This window comes from Gymnoscopelus braueri, assembly GCF_963280865.1.
Source record: "Gymnoscopelus braueri genome assembly, chromosome: 2".
Classification (NCBI taxonomy): Eukaryota; Metazoa; Chordata; class Actinopteri; order Myctophiformes; family Myctophidae; genus Gymnoscopelus; species Gymnoscopelus braueri.
Window position 1 is genome coordinate 25,757,991 of NC_137604.1, and position 7,500 is coordinate 25,765,490.

Consider the following 7,500-nt stretch of genomic DNA (forward strand, 5'->3'; position numbering starts at 1 on the left):
CAATCCAACCCTTGATTGTCCAGGGGGTGAACTTGTACGTCAAGCTGCTATACAGAAACAGGAGATAGACTCAGGCCACATGACTCGGCAAGGCTTACTACTTATGTTTATTGTTGTTAAATACTAATTACATGATACATTGTAAATGTTGCTGAGATTTTCACGAATGCCTGTGAATCCATTAAATAATCCCCATTATATACAGCATTACAATATTCATGTCAGTTTTAACATTAAAGTATGACGTCTACTGATTTATCAGAGACAACATGGAGTTGCCAACATGTAATGTGAGAATCATTACATGTTCCTGTGGAAAGTTAGCAGCGAGACAGCGAGGCGCTCTGTCTGTGTGTCTGTGTGAGGGAGGAAGGACATGAAGGAAGGATAGGCTCAAATGATGACAGATGGCTGTGTGACCTTTAACCCCATGGACCCTAGTGTCCCTACACTGGGAACGCCATGCTCAGCGGTGGACAAAATAAAGCACTCACACAATCTGTGTGAGCACAGCTTTTCCAACGGCTATTTTCAGCTAAGATATTTGGTGTAGAGGGATAAATGGATGGGAGCAAATATTTCCCCGGGGTACCCCTGTCATTAACGCATTTAGGGGTTTAAGTGGTTAACCTAGTGATAAGAGACAGGGGGGGTTCTCTCTACAGTTAAAGTATGTAGGCGTTAAGTGGTTAACCTAGTGATAAAAGACAGGGGGTTTCTCTCTGCGTTTCTCAACGCATATTAGATGCCACAAGCCATTAGTGTGGGGAGTTTGATGGTTACAAACACATTTATTTGATTATATGTTGGTTTCACCCAGTATGTTAGGTCTGTCAATATGATGTTACCAGCAGACCTACCACAAGTGATGTTGTCGTTGTTGTTGTTGTTCTTTTTCTTCAATATGCTTTGTAATTGGATGACATATAAATGAACTTGAACTAGACATTTGGAGTCACAATCAGAAACTCTGGTTCCAGATACACAGTAAAAAAAAAAGTGTACAAATGGAACTAGGGGTGTGCCGATACACTAATTTCACCAAACGATACGATACGATATTGGGCACACAACTTCGATACCATTTCGATAAGATACGATACACACTTTCTTATTATGAAAATATATGGGGGAGAAAAAAAGCAAATGCAAACAAATATTTCTGTTTCTGCATTATTCAGACATGCAAACTTGTAGCTTTTCAGCTTCCACTAGCCGTTTTGAATCCAAATAGGGCAATAGTGTGACACCTGACCCGAAAAAAAACAACATGTTGTCACCCTTTTCACCTCGGGGCTGTTTGCATGCCTGATTATTATTATTGTAAAAAAAAAAAAAAAACATTTTTTTTTTCAAAACGATTTCCCCCCCCCCCCAAAACAATATATATCGTCACGAAAACGTATCGCGATATATCGCGGGACGATATATCGGCACACCCCTAAATGGAACCAAATGGACCATCTGTACACTCTCAGAGTATGCACTGAGAGTATGTCCTCAGTGCTGTGTACCTATGGGATACATGTCAGGGTTTGTCTGTTGTTGGTGCAGTGACAGCTTCACATCAATCAATTCAGCACTAACCGACAAGGTACATGGACATCATATTAGTGCAACGCATATAGCAGAACATATATTCATAACATACTGTACATTCACATTAGATTGAACTATAGGCAGCAAATATAAGCCCCATTAACTATAATAGCGCATATCGCCTTTTCTATTGATGTGTTCACCAGGTGGCAAATGCAAAAAAGAAGTTACTAAACAGGTAGAATCTAAGTTGTTGTTGAATTAATCTCTGCATTTACCTGACCTTAACATACTGTACATTCTGCTGTCTCTCTGTTTGCCTATAGTAGATGATGTAAAAATAAACTCTAAAAACACTATTCAATGCACACACCTCCTGTTGCATTAAGTGCCTTCTGAATCATTGGGTTTCTCAAATGAAATGAAGATGATGCATACATTCATCTGCGTGTCTATATTTGGACAATACATTGTTTTATGCAGTCTGTCCATCTGCCCGTCCATCCCAATAGGCCTATTTAGAACACGATATATATCTCTGGAACACCATGAGGGATTTTCATGACATTTTGCACAAATGTCCACTTTGATTAACTGATTACAAGTGGGTGGTCAAAGGTCAAGGTTAATGTGACCTCTCATTAAATTCCTTCAAAGTATTCATTCACTACATAATACTTCATGATTCTGTATATGCAACTGCATGGCTGGCAGATGCATACAACCAATATATCTAGTTTAGTACAATTAACCCATTAAGACCGGGAACGCATTTGTGTAATTTTAAGATTTCTTTGGCTATTCAAAAATAGCAGATCTACAAGCTCATAGCGCGGCACCGAGTGCCGCGCTATATGAGCTTGTAGATCTGCTATTTTTGAAAAATCGTGAAAATGTGTGCAAATCTTTGAATAATATTCTACAATTCTACAAATCTAAATCCTAACAGTTTTTTGAAAAAACTTATGTTGCTATATCAGTGGTGCTCCCAACTTTTCCATGTCAAGGACCCCCAAAATTGTATTTGGCCACGGACCCCCATCTCAACATCTCAATGTTGTTCCAGGGACCCCCGGAAGCACAGATCGGAGTTAAAAACGTTCGCTTTAAAACATAAATATATATATTCAAAGATTTGCACAAATTTTCACGTTTTTTCTAAAATAGCAGATCTACAAGCTCATAGCACGGCACTCGGTGCCGTGCTATGAGCTTGTATATCTGCTATTTTTGAATAGCCAAAGAAATCTAAAAATGACACAGATTCTTCCCTGGTCTAAATGGGTTAAGACACAATTTAATTTTGAACAGAATCTCCAGTGTGCCTGGTTGACTGGAACTACAGTATCACCTTGTGTTCTGAAAGTGTTTTTTCGGGTCAGTTTCATGTGAGGAATCCCATATAAATCCCATGTAGAAAACGGGTGTCTGTATAACTCTGGGTGTGAACACAATGTAGAGAGTGGAGGCTTTGGCAGCGCGGTTCATGCAGACAGCCAAGGTGATCTCCTGCACCGAGGCATTCAATTATGTCCGGCTAAACGGCTCCTGCCCGCCATCTAGGATGACCAGCAGATTAAATAATAGGACTATCAGAGACCTCTCTGGGAGCAAATGGAAAAAACAACCTGATACCTGCTTAATGCCCCGGCAAGCACACACACACACATGCACACGCACGTGCGCCCACACAGGCGCGTACGCGTGCGTGTGTGCGTCACGTGTTCTCTCCATGCATTCCGCAAGAGAATGCGTAACACATGGCCGTGCACATTTTCTCCATCTTTATCTTTGATTTCAAATGCAAAACCTCCACCGTAAGCAAGGACGCCTACTTGAAGTGTTTCATGGTTCCGCCAATATGGCTTAATAACAACAGGGTGCACAGGAGGAAAGAGTTCCATGTTGATCTGATAACAGATGGGTTGGTCTGGATGAAGTTTCCTCCTCAAAAGCTGGCAGCTAGTGCCTGAAACCAAAGCCATTACAGCGCTCCTCTAACAGAGGGAGAGAGAGAAAGAGGAGAGGGGGAGGGAGAGAGAGAGGGAGAGGGAGAGGGAGAGAGAGAGAGACAGAGACAGAGACAGAGACAGAGAGACAGAGAGAGAGAGAGACAGAGAGAGAGCATTTTGACAGTAGATTTGTAGTTGCCGTCTAGTGACTGAAGTGTTCTGACTGGATCATGTAGCATTGTGATATGCTCACTGGCCACTAGGGGTGCATTTAGCCATGAGAAATGTTCGGCAAAGGTTGCAAACAGAAATACATGTTATATAGAGCAATGATTTCAAGAACCTCCAGTTTCATATGTGTTAGTCCATGCGGACCCCCATTTGATATGTTTGTTTTTTTAATCTATGGGACCCCAATCTACACTGTACACTGTGTTAATTTAACTCTCGAGTGTACAAATGGGTTCGGTATAGTGCATTTTGTCCACGCTCACAGTTACAGACCTGTAAGGGTCCATTTGGTTCTTATCTATCCATCATTTAACTGGGGGAGGCCCTTGAAGCCCCTTCAACCCCACATTGACAACCAGTGGTACAGAGCTTAAACAACTCCCGATGCTTCTTGGCTCTATGCCACACTTTCTTTTACCGTCGGAGAAGTCTTTTTTCCCCCTTTCTTATACGCTTCACAGGCCCCCTATCTTTTACCAAACATTTATGATGTACATTTTCTCTGTCAACACAATTCAATCTAAAAAAAAATACACACAGAAAGTCATCCTTGTGTTTTGATCTCTATAGCTGGATATCCAACTGTAAGAGATAGGGCCGCCTGCCAAATCAATGTCTTTTGTGAATGATTAAAAGAGACGGCATTGGTAATCACTGAAACGCCTTGAAAAACATTTCCTTGAATCGAGAGGGATCGATAAGTAAGAGCGCCTTTGTGAAAAAAAAGTCTGCCATCACAGAACTCTGCTTTTCCTTCTCCATTGTGCTTTGGAAATGCAGGTTTGGACATAAAATAAATAAATAATAATAATAATAATAAAATACACCTTGAAGCGCTTTGGCACCAGAGCCCCATAGCTGCTGCAGAATGTGTGTAGTACTGTTATAGCACAGCAGCAATATCTCAGGCATGCCGTCCAAACAGATGACCACACTGGACCTCGCTTCTTTTGGAATAAAAAGGTCAAATTTAATACATTTGAAAAGGGAAGTTCCGTTTGTCTCTAGAGAGCACTCACTCCCCTCTCCCTCGTTCGCCAGTCTGACAGGTAGCGCATGCAGTCAAATTCCTGCAATCCGGATCCTTATTTGAATGAATAAAACATTATTTTAAACAATCTGTACGGTAGAGTATGTTAATTCAATATACAGTAACTACAGTAGCACATCTGCAGTGGGTGGGGGTGGTCCCCTTATACTGTTCCATTGATACGTTTGAGACCCTGGTGTGTCGGGTAGGACATCTACTGGGTCACAAGTAGTACTGCCTGAACTCATAAGTGCAATATCTCCCCTGGCCAATTGGGTGATGATGGAGCGGTAGATCTTTGGTCTGTCGTTTGGGAGACCCGGGTTTGAATGCCAGGGTCGATAAGCCATTGAAAGTTACGTATTACAGTTTTAACTCTCAGGATTTTACTGTATAGCTTGTTGCTGAGTGTCCCTGACCTCTAACTCAGGGGTCTTCAACTTTTTTTCAGCCCAAGGACCCCCTAGCCGAGAGAGAGACGAAGCAGGGACCCCCACTACATAATTAAATGAAACAGTATTGCAGATTTGACCTTTTCATAGATTTCATAGATTGTTGGATTCATGCTAATGTGTACATTCAGATAGTTAACCTTATGAACCCTCAATATTCAGTCAACTTGACCATTGGTCTGTACTTGGTCAGCTCTTTTTTCCCTCTACAGAAATTCTCAGAAAATAGCCGATCTACAAGCTCACAACGCCTCGCAGCGCGAGGCGTTGTGAGCTTGTAGATCTGCTATTTTCGGCTAATGTTCCCCATCACACGAAGATTTGGTGGACCCCCTAGCGGTAATTCTGAGGACCTCCTAGGGGTCCCGGACCCCCTGTTGAAGACCCCTGACCTCTAACTGGTTCAGGAACACCTGGGCCTCGTGAAGCCAATAGATCTCAAAGACAGAACATGGTTTCTAAAGCAGTTGTTCTTTTCAATGTTGACTATTTTTGAATATTTTAAAAAAATATTTTAACAACACAAATCTTGTGTGGGGGTCCCTGGCACAAAATACTTTCAGATGGGGTACAATTTGGGGGTCCTTGAAATGGAAAGGTTTGAGAACCACTGCTCTAAAGAGGCTCTTGGTGCCATGGTGTCCTTTTTATTGTTTTTATTTGTATTTCTTTATTAGGTGGAGTGGTATGTTTCACCCAACATTTACTTTCAGACACTTTGATGTTTCAGGTTATAAAATAGCTAATTAAATTATGCATGGTTCAACCTTCACAGAGAGTCTTGTCCATATTCTTCTCTTGAGGACTTTTGGCTCGCTAACTCTTTCCATCTCCCCATCTCCCCTCGCTGTACTTCAGGGTTTTGGCTGTTCCCCAAAGCTGAAACTAAGAAAACACAGATAGACGCACGCACTTGAACGCACACGTACACGCAGGATTGCGCGCACACACATCTGCAGATAGCACATGCACTTAGGGGACAGAGAGCTGTTCATCAGTGCACATTATGAACATACATACACACACACACACACACACACACACACACACACACACACACACACACACACACACACACACACACGCACACACACACAGGTTTGTATTACCATACTTGTGAGGACATCAACACTTTAGGACAGCCATTTTATGAATGCCATTTAAAAAAGAAAAAAACATTTTTGCCATTTTTAACCGTAAGCCTATAAAGCCGAAAAACAGCAGATCTACAAGCCCACAACGCGTCGCAGTTGTGCGCTTATAGATCAGCTATTTTTCCTGTGCATGACACTGGCACGCAACTGAGTATAAATCATGTTTAACGCTAATTCCAATCCCTAAACCTAACCTCTAAATGTCTAAATCCTAACCTGAATGTTTTTCTAATTGCAACGTATCTTTAAAAAAAAATTTTTTTAACTATAAAACAACCATTTGTCTTGCGAGGACCAGAAAAACGGTCCTCATAATGTATATTTCTTCAAATTCTACTATACTTGGTCCTCGCAAGTATAGCAATACAAACGCGCACACACACGCACACACACACACACACACACACACACACACACACACACAACACACACGCACAGGCACTGCTCTGTGCACTTGCTCCCTGTGGTAGAAGCATGTGCCACTCTTGTGCCAAACTACCCAAGGAGCGTTGGCAGTAATTAGCCACCTGTGTATACTGGTTCATAGCACTCCAGGCAGGCTATAAATATCCATACATTAACATACTTCTCTGTAGCTGGACTCATATATATATGACTAAAACTACCTCTGTATAAACAGCACGGTGATCATATAATACTGTAGGTCCATATAAAAGACAATACAGAGAGGCCACACAAGAAGGCAACAGGTGTGACAGTGATTGAGACAGAATGAAATGTGGACCGAGGGTGGTGATGGTGACTCACAGTACAATTCTGTGTTACTGTTGTTGTATCTCTTGTATCTCTCTAAGTCTAACATATACCTGTATCCTGTTTTTCATGCCTATTTGTGGTGCTGCTATGACTCCTGCATATCCCACAGGCTCAGTAACAGACAGTATTTGACCCTTTAAAGACCTGGAACGCATCTGTGTCATTTTTTGATTTGAGCTAAAAAAAAGCATTATTTTACACTTTGACTATTCAAAAATAGCAGATATACAAGCTCATAGCGCGGCACCGAGTGCCGCGCTATGAGCTTGTAGATCTGCTATTTTTGAAAAATCAAGAAAATGTGCGCAAATCTTTGAATATATATATTTTTAAAGTGAACATTTGTAACTCAAATCCTTGCTTCT

General features: G+C 41.5%; 1 protein-coding gene across 1 annotated transcript in view; it reads left to right on the plus strand.

Moving 5' to 3' along the window:
- Window positions 1-7,500, plus strand: part of adgrl3.1 (adhesion G protein-coupled receptor L3.1) — a 246,164-nt gene that overhangs the window by 137,596 nt on the left and 101,068 nt on the right. The gene's annotated exons all lie outside the window — the stretch shown is intronic.